Genomic DNA, 14,478 nt, shown 5'->3' on the forward strand with positions numbered 1-14,478 from the left:
TCCTCTGAGCCCACAAATAACTTAAGTCACTTCTTGTGGCTTCTAGGGATAAGAAGGAGGTTTAACTTGTATGGAATTACTGAGAGTCTTCAAAAAGAATGAGAGGACAGATGGAAAAAAGGTTGGGATAAGAGTGTGAAAGGCCTTGAATACCAAATACAGTTGCTTGGCCATCCTGAAAGCAGTGGAAGAGTTGGGCTTCAGGTAGGGTTAAGTGACAGGGTAAAATAAATATTGAGGGAGGTGATTCAGAAATCACCTAGAAATCACTCTAGTTCTATTCTACCTCTAGACAAGTAGCAGTGATCTGAGAAGTTCGAGTCATTCTGGTCAATCAGGTTCAGAAACATCTTAATACAAGTATCCCAGTCTGAACACATCTGGTTGAAGATCAGGATCCTACAGCAAATAAAAGATATATACTGAGTCAGTTTCAAAATATCTCTGCCTTGGGAGCATAAAAAAACACTTATCACATGTTTATTCTTACCCACTTTTCAGAACTCAACCCAACCCATATCTCTCCCAGAGCTTTTGCCCTCCTCTGAATTCCTTCAGCACTTTGTGCCATTCATATGGTCCTCTCTCTACCCTGTGTAGTGTTGGAAATATCTCTTTGTGAAAATGGCCTATTTCCCCAGAAAGACCTTGAGATCCTGGGGGGAAAGGGGGATTCTAAATGATACTTTTCTGTGTTCCCATGGTATCTGATTGATTGACTGATTGGTGTTATTGATCTGATGATCTAGGGGTACCTCAATGTGTGGGGAGGTCCCCACATAGAGGACTTCAGGCACTTTGGGAGCTATGTCAGCTCTAACCACACATATACCTTCCCAGATGGTATACCTTGGGAAAGGGTGAGGTGTTGTGATATATTCTAGCCAGTCCTGAGCTGCAATGACCAAGCAAAAAGCAGCTAGATTTCTGGCCCTGATAGGACAAGGACCCCAGCTCCCCATCTTTCCTGCTTTCATGAGTTCAAGGCTGAATGCCCTGTTCAGGAAGACAAAACCCACAGTTCTGGTTGCCAGACATCTAGTCCCATTTTCCATGGCCTCTGTTGATCCTGGACTTAGCCTTTGGGCTGGACTCAAACAATTCAGGACAAAAATAGGCCCTTGGCTGGGAAGGCTGGCTTTCCACAAAGTGCTCTTTCCCCCAACAGCCAAAGCAAACGCTGCCGGCCAGGGCTAAAAGCCAGCCAGCCGCTCCCGACCTCTGCCGGCTAGCACCATGGAGGCCCAGAGTCAACAGTGCATGGACAGGTCTGCTATTTCATTCCTTCTCATTCCTCAAATATCAGATTTATCTTCAGTGAGTCTTAATAACCAAATAGAACTAAAGTCAACTCTAGTCTCTAGGAAAATGTCAAAGATCCCCCATGGGCCTCAATTGCTGGTAGAGAATCAACACAGCCCCCACGTCCATCCTCTGCTTCTCAAGGGTACCCAAACCCACAGGCCACTTTCTTGAGTCTCTGTTTAAATTTATTTTCTCTCCTCCTTTAGGAAAGAGGAAGGAGATATGTAGGAATGAGCTTTCCGTACCCACTGTACTTGCTGGCTCACAGGCCAAGCTAAGACTCAAAAGAGAGTTCAATCATTTTTCTGAATTAAGTAGCCAGCCTCCCCTAATCATAATGGGGCAGGGCCCAGGTTTTAGACACAGGTCAAGAGGTACAAAGAGAGAGGAAGAAGAGGAAGGGGAAGGAAAAGGAGGGTGCAAGAAACCAGGCAGAAGGAAATATTTTGTTTACCATACAGAAGTCTCCTTTAAATGAGTGACTTTTGGCTGATGAGTGAAGATAGAGAAGTGGGAAAATCTTGGCAAAGGTAGAAAATGGCACTGCTTTGAAAATGAAGTTTTCTTGTTTGTTCACAAAGAAATCACTCTCCCAGCAAGACTGGGGGAGGTTCATGCTGACTTGGAACAAACATGAGACTAGACAGGATTACTAACAAAAAGTTGGTATCCCTCCTCAGAGATATGAAACATGAGTTAAACTACTGGACGAGTCTCCTTTATGGTACCCAGGTCCCTTCTAATAATAATTACAGGCATTTTACAATAATAATAATAAATACTATGTACTTGGCACCAAGTATGTGCTTGGCAATGTTTTGTTCCTAAACTGTGCACCAAAACACCCCAAAGTACCATAGTCAACACATAGGGGGGTAATTTAAGAGATTTTAGATTTGAGGGAAACACAGTGACATCTGTCGGACATGGCATGAATTACTACCATTAAGTTTTTATACCTAATTACTTAATAAACAGAAATGTTTATTTCTTTTGGCCTAGGGGTGCTGTGAAAACATTTTCAAAAAATTACACTAAAGGCACAGTGATCAAAGAAAATTTGGAAACTTTTTTCATATGTATTACATGGATTATCTTATGCAATCCTCAAATCTTACATGGTATGTCTTAATATTTTACCCGCATACAGATTTCTCGGAAGGCAGATCAGGTGGTCTGGTATTCTCATCTCTTTAAGAATTTTCCATAGTTTGTTGTGAACAGTGAACAGGCTTTGGCATAGTCAATAAAGCAGAATACATGTTTTTCTGGAACTCTCTTGCTTTTTTGATGATCTAGCAGATGTTGGCAATTTGATCTCCGGTTCCTCTGCCTTTTCTAAAACCAGCTTGAACATCTGGAAGTTCACAGTTCACATACTGTTGAAGCCTGGCTTGAAGAATGTTGAGAATTAATTTGTTAGCATGTGAAATGAGTGCAATTGTGTGGTAGTTTGAACATTTCTTTGGCATTGCCTTTCTTGGGATTAGAATGAAAACTGATCTTTTCCAGTCCTGTGGCCACTGCTGAGTTTTCCAAATTTGCTGGCATATTGAGTGCAGCACTTTCACAGCATCATCTTTTAGGATTTGAAAGAGCTCAACTGGAATTCCGTCACCTCCACTAGCTTTGTTCATAGTGATGCTTCCTAAGGCCCACTTGACTTCACATTCCAGGATGTGAAGTCCAGCTCTAGATGAGTAATCACACCATTGTGATTATTTGGGTCATGAAGATCTTTTTCCTGTAGTTCTTCTGTGTATTCTTGCCACCTCTTCTTAATATCTTCAGCTTCTGTTAGATCCATACCATTTCTGTCCTTTATTGTGCCCATCTTTGCATGAAATTTTTCGTTGGTATCTCTAATTTTCTTAAAGAGCTATCTAGTTTTTCCCATTCTATCGTTTTCCTCTATTTCTTTGCACTGATCACTGAGGAAGGCTTTCTTATCTCTCCTTGCTATTCTTTGGAACTCTGCATTCAGATGCTTATATCTTTCCTTTTCTCCTTTGCCTTTAGCTTCTCTTCTTTTCTCAGCTATTTCTAAGGCCTCCTCACACAACCATTTTGCCTTTTTTCATTTCTTTTTCTTGGGGATGACCCAGACTTGCCTGTGAGTGTCCAGGGGTCTCCGGTGGAGGCATGGGTCAGCAGTGGCCTGCTGCAGGGTTGTGGGCACTGAGTGGGGCAGTGCATGTGTGGGAACTTTTGAAGGAAGTCGCCATTATCTTCATTACCTGACCATAGTTTGGTCTCAGGTCAAACAACATGGAGGGAACACAGCCCTGCCCATCAACAGAAAATTGGATTGAGATTTACTGATCATGGCCCCACCCACCAGAACAATTCCAAGTTTCCCCCAAAGTCAGTCTCTCTCATCAGCAAGCTTCCATAGGTATCTTATTTATTCCTCAGAGGGCAGACATAATGCAAACCACAATTGCATAAAACTAATCAAACTGATCACATGGACCACAGCCTTGTTTAACTCAATGAAACTATGAGCCATGCCTTGTAGGGCCACCCAAGATCGATGGGTCATGGTGGAGACTTCTGACAAAACGTGGTCCACTGGATAAGGGAATGGCAAACCACTTCAGTATTCTTGCCTTGAGAATCCCACAAACAGTATGAAAAGGCAAAAATATATGACACCGAAAGATGAACTCCCCAGGTCAGTAGGTACCCAATAAGCTACTGGAGAATGGTGGAGAAATAACTCCAGAAAGAATAAAGAGACAGAGCCAAAGCAAAAGTAATGCCCAGTTGTGAATGTGACTGGTGATGGAAGTAAAGTCCAATGCTGTAAAGAACAATATTGCATAGGAACCCGGAATGTTAGGTCCATGAATCAAAGTAAATTCCAAGTGGTCAAACAGGAGATGGCAAGAGTGAACATTAACATTTTAGGAAGCAGTGAACTACAATGGACTGGAATAGGAGAATTTAGCTCAGACGACCATTATATCTACAACTGTGGGCAAGAATCCCTTAGAAGAAATGAAGTAGTCATCAAAGGAGTCATCAAAAGACTTGGGTGCAATCTCAAAAATTTCAGAATGATCTCTGTTCATTTCCAAGGCAAACCATTCAATATCACAGTAATCCAAGTTTATGTCCCAACCAGTAAAACTGAAGAAGCTGAATTTGAATGGTTCTATGAAGACCTACAAGACCTTCTAGAACTAACATCCCCAAAAGATGTCTTTTTCATGATAGAGGACTGGAATGCAAAAGTAGGAAGTCAAGAAATACCTGGAGGAACAGGCAAGTTTGGTCTTGGAGTACAGAATGAAGCAGGGCAAAGGCTAACAGAGTTTTGCCGAGAGAATGCGCTTGCCATAGCAAATACCCTCTTCCAACAACACAAGAGGAGACACTACACATGGACATTATCAGATGGTCAATACCAAAATCAGATTGATTATATTTGCAGCCAAAGATGGAGACGCTGTACAAAGTCAGCAAAAACAAGACCAGGAACTGACTGTGGCTCAGATCATGAACTCCTTCTCACAAAATTCAAACTTAAACTGAAGAAAGTAGGGAAAACCACTAGACCATTCAGGCATGACCTAAATTAAATTCCTTACGATTATACAGTGGAAGTGACAAATAGATTAGATCTGATAGATAGAGTGCCTGAAGAACTATGGACAGAGGTTCGTGACATTGTACAGGAGCAACTGAACTGAACTGAAAAAGCCTAACACATAAGAGATGCTCCATAAGAATGCTTTCATTGGAACTTAATTGAAATTCTAAATACTCAGTCAATGTTAGCTCAGTTCTCCTTCCTCCGGATAGCAGAATGATGGCTGGCAGACCCTATTCTTACTGCAGACTCCAAAGGCTTGTGGACCTGATTCACTCTAATCCAAGCACATGGAAAACTACAAATGGTAATACTCTGTCTACTGATCCAGTATCCAACACCTTTTGCACCAGACCTGACATAAGTCAATCAAGAGTTGCTGGGATAAGCTGTGGGCCCCACTGAACCCAACCCAGACAGCAGCATCACAATAAAGGCCACGACAAATGCAGCCAACTCTCTAATCAGAGAAGTACAGAAGTATTTTTAGAAAGGCCCTTTGGGCAAAGGTTCTTTGCCCTCTTCACCATCTCCAAATCTGCAGTTCTTCCATAACAATTTAACTGTGTTAACTGAGGGCTTCAGCTTTTTCTAATAGCCAATTCTTCTCTGTACAGTACTTGTCCCTTCTGAATTTCCAGAGTGCTATACACATTCTTCCATTATCATTGCTCTTATTGGCTTGTGATTAACTGTATATGTGTTTGTCTTTCCCACTAAACTGTGAGCTCTTTGAGCATAATAAATGTGTTTCCTCAGTCTGCATCCCATGGACTTAATATAGTCCCTAAATTAGAATGGGTGCTCAGAAAGTGTTTGTTGAAATTAATTATTGTCCGATTAATTATTGTCAAAGGAATGAATTAGAGGTATCGGTTAGATTCGATGCCATTTTAAACCCTTGATATACCTCCTTGTGCAGTGGAAATATTTAAGAATTGGAGATAGTGCTGGAAGACATGGATTTAAACCTTCTTTGGCAAATTACTACTGCTATATCCTTATACCCTATGTCCTTATATCATGTACCCCTATATCCTTGTTGAACTCCTATAACGACTCTGAACCTTAGTTTCTTTCAGTTCAGTTCAGCCGCTCAGTCGTGTCTGACTCTTTGTGACCCCATGGATTGCAGCACTGGTGCCAGGCCTCCCTGTCCATCACCAACACCCAGAGTTTACCCAAACTCATGTCCATTGAGTTGGTGATGCCATCCAACCATCTCATCCTCTGTCATCCCTTTCTCATCCCACCTTCAAACTTTCCCAGCATCAGGGTCTTTTCACATGTGTCAGTTCTTCACATCAGGTGGCCAAAGTATTGGAGTTTCAGCTTCAACATCAGTCCTTCCAATGAACACTCAGGACTGATCTCCTTCAGGTTGGATTTCCTTGGAGTCCAAGGGACTCTCAAGAGTCTTCCCCAACACCACAGTTCAAAAGCATCAATTCTTCGGCACTCAGCTGTCTTTACAGTCCAACTCTCACATCCATACATGACTACTGGAAAAACAACAGCCTTGACTAAACAAACTGTGTTGGCAAACTAACATCTCTGCTTTTTAATACGCTGTCTAGGTTGGACATAACTTTCCTTCCAAGGAGTAAGCGTCTTTTAATTTCCTGGCTGCAGTCACAATCTACAGTGATTTTGGAGCCCCCAAAAATGAAGTTTGCCACTGTTTCCACTGTTTCTCCATCTATTTGCCATGAAGTGATGGGACAGGATGTCATGATTTAGTTTTCTGAATGTTGAGCTCTAACCCAACATTTCACTGTCCTCTTTCACTTTCATCAAGGGGCTCTTTAGTTCTTCTTCACTTTCTGCCATATAAGTGGTGTCCTCTGCATATGTTATTGATATTTCTCCTGGAAATCTTGATTCCAGCTTGTGCATCATCCAGTCCAGCCGTTCTTATGATGTACTCTGCATACAGTCTTGACATACTCTTTTTCCTATTTGGAACCAGTCTATTGTTCCATGTCCAGCTCTAACTGATTCATTCTGAGTTGCATACAGATTTCTCAAGAGGCAGGTCAGGTGGTCTGGTATTCCCATCTCTTTCAGAATTTTCCACAGTTTATTGTGATCCACACAGTCAAAGGCTTTGGCACAGTCAATAAAGCAGAAATAGATGTTTATCTGGAACTCTCTTGCTTTTTTTGATGATCCAATGGATGTTGGATCAAACCAGGATAAAATTGATCTCTGGTTCCTCTGCCTTTTCTAAATCCAGCTTCAGCATCTGGAAGTTCAGTTAACGTATCGCTGAAGCCTGGCTTACAGAATTTTGAGCATTACTTTACTAGCATGTGAGATGAGTGCAATTGTGCAGTCGTTTGAGCATTCTTTGGCATTACCTTTCTTAGGGACTGGAATGAAAACTGACCTTTTCCAGTCCTGTGGCTACTGCTGAGTCTTCCAAATTTGCCGGCATATTGAGTGCAGCACTTTCACAGCATCATCTTTTAAGATTTCAGATGGCTCAACTGGAATTCCATCACCTCCACTAGCTTTTTTCACAATGATGCTTCCTAAGGCCCAATTGACTTCACATTCCAGGATGTCTGGCTCTAGGTGAGTGATCACAGCACTGTGATTATCTGGGTGGTGAAGATCTTTTTTGTATAATTCTGTGTATTCTTGCCACCTCTTCTTAATATCTTCTGCTTCTGTTAGGTCCATACCATTTCTGTCCTTTATTGTGCCCATCTTTGCATGAAATGTTCCATTGGTATCTCTTATTTTCTTGAAGAGCTCTCTAGTCTTTGCCATTCTATTGTTTTCCTCTATTTCTTTGCACTGATCACTGAGGAAGGCTTTCTTATCTCTCCTTGGTATTCTTTGGAATTCTGCATTCAAATGGGTATATCTTTCCTTTTCTCCTTTGCTTTTCACAGCTATTTGTAAGGCCTCCTCGGAAAGCCATTTTGCTTTTTTGCATTTCTCTTTCTTGGGGATGGTTTTGATTCCTGTCTCCTATACAATGTCATGAACTTCCGTCCATAGTTCTTCAGGCATTCTGTGTATCAGATCTAGACCCTTAAATCTATTTGTCACTTCCACTGTATAATCATAAGGAATTTCATTAAGGCCATACCTGAATGGTCTAGTGGTTTTCCCTACTTTCTTCAATTTAAGTCTGAATTTGGCAATAAGGACTTCATTATCTGAGCCAAGTCAGCTCCTGGTCTTGTTTTTGCTGAGTGTAGAACAACTGTAGAGCTTCTCCGTCTTTGACTGCAAAAAATATAATCAATCTGATTTTGGTGTTGACTATCTGGTAATGTCTATGTGTAGAGTCTTCTCTTGTGTTGTTGGAAAAGGGCGTTTACTATGACCAGTGTGTTCTCTTGGCAAAACTCTGTTAGCCTTTGCCCTGCTTCATTCTGGACTCCAAAGCCAAATTTGCCTGTTACTCCAGGTGTTTCTTGACTTCCTACTTTTGCATTCCAGTCCCCTATCATGAAAAGGACATCTTTTTTGGTGTGTTAGTTCTAAAAGGTCTTTTAGGTCTTCATAGAACCATTCAACTTCAGCTTCTTCAGCATTATTGGTCAGGGCATAAACTTGGATTACCACGATATTGAATGGTTGGCCTTGAAAACGAACAGAGATCATTCTGTCATTTTTGAGATGCATCCAAGTACTGCATTTTGGACTCTTGTTGACTATGAGGGCTACTCCATTTCTTCTAAGATATTTTTTCCCACAGTAGTAGATATAATGGTCATCTGAGTTAAATTCACCCATTCCAGTCCATTTTAGTTAGATTATTCTTAAAATTTTGATGTTCACTCTTGCCATCACCTGTTGGAGCACTTCCAATTTGCCTTGATTCATGAACCTAACATTCCAGGTTCCTATGCAATATTGCTCTTTTTTTTTTTAATTTTAATTGGAAGCTAATTACTTTACAATATTGTAGTGGTTTTTGCCATACATTGACATGAATCAGCCATGGGTGTACATGTGTTCCCCATCCTGAACCCCCCTCCCACCTCCCTCCCCATCCCATCCCTCAGGGTCATCCCAGTGCACCAGACCTGAGCACTCTGTCTCATGCATTGAACCTGGACTGGAGATCCATTTCACATATGATAATATACATGTTTAATTGTTCTTTATAGCATCAGACCTTATTTGCATCACCAGTCACATCCACAACTGGGTGCTGTTTTTGCTTTGGCTCTGTCTCTTCATTCTTTCTGGAGTTATTTCTCCACCAATCTCCAGTAGCATATTGGGCACCTACAGACCTGGGGAGTTTATCTTTCAGTGTCTTATCTTTTTACCTTTTCATACTTTTCATGGGGTTCTCAAGGCAAGAATACTGAAGTGGTTTGCCATTCCCTTCTCCAGTGGACCACATTTTGTCGGAAGTCTCCACCATGACCCGTCCGTCTTGGGTGGCCCTACGTGTCATGGTTCATAGTTTAATTGAGTTAGACAGGGCTGTGGTCCATGTGATTAGATTGGTTAGTTTTCTGTGATTGTGGTTTTCATTCTGTCTTTGCTCTTGTGCTCCAGAGGTCTGATATGGCCTTCCTTCCATCTTCTTCTCAATATCATTTTTTTTACTTTTACAATAAAAGCAATATAAATGTGCCTCTCAAGATTGTAGTAAGGATAAAATATACTGTCTGAGTACATTCACGTTGTGAATGCAATAACTTGTGAAAACATTGAATTATCATATATAACAAAATTTAATTGAAAGAATTTTTTCATAATTCTTTCTGCCAAGAGATATACAGGGGTTCCTTCAGAGAGCTGCAGGGATTGCCATTATATGTGCTGGATATGCCCTGAGGGACTTTTCGTGACTGTACACCCATTTTCTCTGCCCCTTCTATTAGACCATTAGACGAGAAACCGCTTTCACCCTTCCTTTCAGCAATCTTTCCTTAGTGGTGCTGAAGATTGGCAAATGGCAGTGGGAACCTCCCAGAATTGGCACTTAGAATCAGTACTAGAATGACATTCATGCAGGTGAGAGGCCTTCCACATTCAGCCACACTTCACTTAATATTAACACACATTTTATGTTTCCTGAGCACCTGCAAGCTGGATGGTGCAAGAAGCCATCTAGGAACAGGAATGATGTTAGGGGAAAAGTGACCACTGAATGCCAGACTAAAGTCTGCCAAATTGAACTACTTATTGCTCCTCATACATGCCCTATGATTTTTCTACCTTTGCTCTTGTGCTTCAGAGGTCTGAAATGGCCTTCCTTCCACCTTCTTCTCAATGTCTAGTGCTAATTATCCTTCAAGGCTTGGCTCAAATTTTATCTTTATAAAAATTTCTCTACATATCAAACACCCTACTTTTTACCTGAAAGTTGTTTCTCCCTCTTTGATATCCCCCCAAATCACCTTCTAGCACTTAACTACTTTTATATTACTTACCTCTGTTAGTCTTTCCAATTTACTCTCTTCCTAGGCATTCATCATCTCTGCTTAAAATATTACAGTTAATACTAAACAATCTCCATGTCACCAACTTTTCCAGGCAACTTTCTGAAATGCAGACCACTCTTAAGATTTAAAATTTTTGGTAGCAAGAGAAAAATCTAAATTCAGTAACACGATATAGCCTGTGTATGCATGCTAAGTCACTTCAGTCACGTTTGACTCTTTGCGGCCCTATGGTCTATAGCCCCCCAGGCTCCTCTGTCCATGGGATTTTCCAGAAAATAACAACAAAGGTCCGTCTAGTCAAGGCTATGGTTGTTCCAGTGGTCATGTATGGATGTGAGAGTTGGACTGTGAAGAAAGCTGAGCGCCAAAGAATTGATGCTTTTAAACTGTGGTGTTGGAGAAGACTCTTGAGAGTCCCTTGGACTGCAAGGAGATCCAACCAGTCCATTCTGAAGGAGATCAGCCCTGGGATTTCTTGGGAAGGAATGATGCTAAAGCTGAAACTCCAGTACTTTCGCCACCTCATTCGAAGAGCTGACTCATTGGAAAAGACTCTGATGCTGGGAGGGATTGATGGCAGGAGGAGAAGGGGGCAACAGAGGATGAGATGGCTGGATGGCATCACTGACTCGATGGACGTGAGTCTGAGTGAACTCCGGGAGTTGGTGATGGACAGGGAGGCCTGGCGTGCTGCGATTCCTGAGGTTGCAGATTCGGACACGACTGAGCGACTGAACTGAACTGAATACTGGATTCAGTTGCCATGTCCCACTCCAGGGAAACTTCCTGACCCAGGGATTGAACTTTCATCTCCTGCGGCTACTGCATTTCAGGCGGATTCCCCCACTGAGCCACTGGGGAAGCTCGATGTAATATAACGCAGTAGCTACCAAATACAGATCCATGAACTCACTACATCAGAATCATGAGGGCGAGGAGGAGGGTAGAGGGAAGCTTGTTAAAAGCTTAGATTCCCAATAAGTTTCTGGTTCCTGAAAATATATAGTTTTAAAAAGCATTGCAGGTCAACCAAGGATGGCAAATATATTTCATCTCATGATTCAATTCAAATTGACTACAAGTAAACATTTGGAACACTGTCTTTAGGAATATTCTTTCTAAGCCATATCTAGACTCACTTGGAAAAAAAATGATATGTCTGATTAAAATTTCTGCCATGGATATGGGAGGAGCCAATAGTGGTGATCATGCCAAGCATTTACCACATCTGCTTGAGACACAGAGAAACAAGCCATTTCCTAAACTAGCCAGACAACCCCTACTTTGTGTGATGTTCCATTTGTCTGGAATGACTCCCCCCACCCACACCCCCAATCCCCAATTCCCTAGAAAACTCCTAATCATCCTTTGAGTTAAATTAAAATATATGATCTGGGAGTCTTTGGCCAATTCACTCCATATCATTCCTTCTCTCATCTGGGCTCTCATTAAAATTTATTCATAAGCAAAATTTGCCATGTTCACCACCTCAAATCCATTTTATAAATGAAGAAGGATATAAATAAACTATTTTTGATACTGAATTATGTTGTAAAGTTCTGTACATATTTACCTACACTGTTAGACTTTGACCTACTCAAGGTATACAAACATAGCATATTCATCTTTTTATTGCAAGCCACTGGTTCAATGCCTGGTACCCACAGGGTACTCAGTAAATATGTATTGAACTAGTAGCAGACTCCATCTGAGAGAGCAAGAAGAGAGGTAAGTAACTAAATCAAACACATCATCCTTCCCTGAAAAACCATGGAGATAGGGTCAGGTCCATGGGTGTAAAAGAACATTTCTGAATGAAGGAAGACAAAAAACTGATAAGAATGCAGCCTGAAATAAGTGGAAAGATGTCTCCTTTCCTCCATAATGACTTCTTGAAATATTTCAGCCCTCAGTTGTTGTTGCTGTTCTTTAGTTGCAAAGTCATGTCCAACTCTTTATGACCCCATGGACTGTATCCTGCCAGGCTCTTTTGTCCATGGGATTTTCCAGGCAAGAATACTGGAGTAGGTTGCAATCTCCTTCTCCAGGGATCTTTGCCAAGGAATCTTTTCAACCCAGGGATTGAGCCTGCATCTCCTGCATTGGCAGGCTTTTTACCCTTGAGACTCTTTACCACTGAGCCACCAGGGAAGCCCTCGGCCCTCAGTGATCTCCTGTTATTCTTTATAGTGCTTATTGTCTATATCTCACAAATTGGTATCTGCTTGTCTCAGGCAGGTGAGTCTTGCCTTCACTGCTAGACTGGTCCTAGAAAGTAGGATTCAGAGCTGAACATCTTTATATTTCCTTAAGCATCTAGAACAGATCTAAGCACATGTGAGGCATTAAAAAAGGCTTGCTAATTGGTTAGTGAATGACTGTCACTTATGGTTTACTAGGTCAGGCATTTATGTAATACATGGTCTAGTTGTTATTGCCCTCCAAAACAAAAGAGAAAAATGTTCAAGGAAACTCTTGTTTATGGAAAAGCCAAATTCTTCCACCTCCACATTAATCTGCCTAAAGCTTCCTTCTCCAGATTGGTGGTGCCTTGCCTTTGCCCTGTATTTTAAAAATAAGATTAATTTTTGTGTCTAGAATGCTACAGTATAGAAAGTTGTGAATATAGGCTTAGATGACTTGAACTCTTCTTATGACTGCCAACAAATTGATGAATGACCCTAGGCAAAATACTTCTCCTCAGTCTTCTGTTACATGAGGGAGGTAAACAAGGAGGTCTCTAAGGGCTGCTTCTGCTCTAACTTCCATTGTTCTATTAATACAAGTATGTTTATCATGAGGAACATGAATGGGGGAATTGAAAAGTGTTTTTCCTTAGGTTATGATGGTCTTGTTTATTTATTTACTCCACAGAATTTTTTTTAATGTCTACAATGTGCCAAGTACTGTTCTAAAAGCTAGAAATACAGCATTGAACAGAACAACGTCCTTGTTCTCAAGCAACTCATATTCTACTAAGGAGAGATAGACCATAATGAAATAAATAAGCAAAATCGTAGTATGTCAGTGGGCACAATGAAAAATAATAAAGGAGAGCAAATACTAATTCACATAAAGAAAGGCCTCTTTTGTAAAGTAACATTTGATTAGGAAGGAAGTGAAGGACCCAACCACATATCTGAGGGGAAGATAATTCCAGGTACCAGAAACAGAAAGTACAGAATCCCTGAGAAGGGATGTACTGGAGATATGCAAAGAAATGCAAGGAAGCTAATGTGGTTGAAGCAAAGCAAGCAAAGGGCGAGTATTAAGAGAGGAAATCAGAGAAGTTGCAGGTAGCATGATGAGTATGGAAGGGCCTTGTAGGCCACTGTTAAGAATTTGAATACTACTCTGAGTGAAATTGGGAAACACTGCAACATTTTGATCATAGGAAGTGTTATGATCTGATTTATAACTTAAGAGGATAGCTTCTTTGTTGAGAGTAAACCAGTAGACCATACGGAGGGCAGTAAAAGCTGAAGCAGGGAAAAGTCAGAAGGTTTTCTTAGCAATGATGGTGACTTGTTGGGGGGAACATAAACATCTAACACAAACATGAAAACTCAAATAGGAATAATGAAATTACTACACATGGAATATACAGTTTAAGTACTATGGTTGAGGGGCAGTGGAGGGATGATAAAGCAATGGAACTACTGTAAAGGAGGTAAAGCTCAAGCTGGTCCTTAGAAGATAAAGAAGTGGGATCTATAAAATGAAAATAAGGATCCAACCCCTGTCAACCCCATAGGATTAATGTGAAACTCAACTGAGAGCCTTGATTGAAGAGAATTATGTAAAACACAATGTAGCATATGGAGATAGGAATTACTATCCCTGCTCTTTGATCTGACTACCCCCTACTCTTCACAAGCAGATACAAAAAAGGGACTAGTGACTGTGTACTTTTAGTCTGGGGTACTCAAATCCCACTATGGAACTGATCAACTCTAAAGACCTGTGTATATGGTAGTCCGTATGAGTTGCCCTATTCCCATGAATGGGGTAGCACTGAGTTGTTAACTAAAGCCTACCTGTTCTACAGCATTTCAGTCTGAGTGCCAAAGCTACACTAGTGGAAAATATTATCAACAGTCAAACTTCACTCAATTGAAAAGTCCCAGTGTTTGATAACCAGCATCACAGAAGCTG

This window comes from Bos grunniens, chromosome X, assembly GCF_055505025.1.
Source record: "Bos grunniens cultivar Pamir isolate PY7600 chromosome X, Bosgru_T2T1.0, whole genome shotgun sequence".
NCBI classification, from domain to species: Eukaryota; Metazoa; Chordata; class Mammalia; order Artiodactyla; family Bovidae; genus Bos; species Bos grunniens.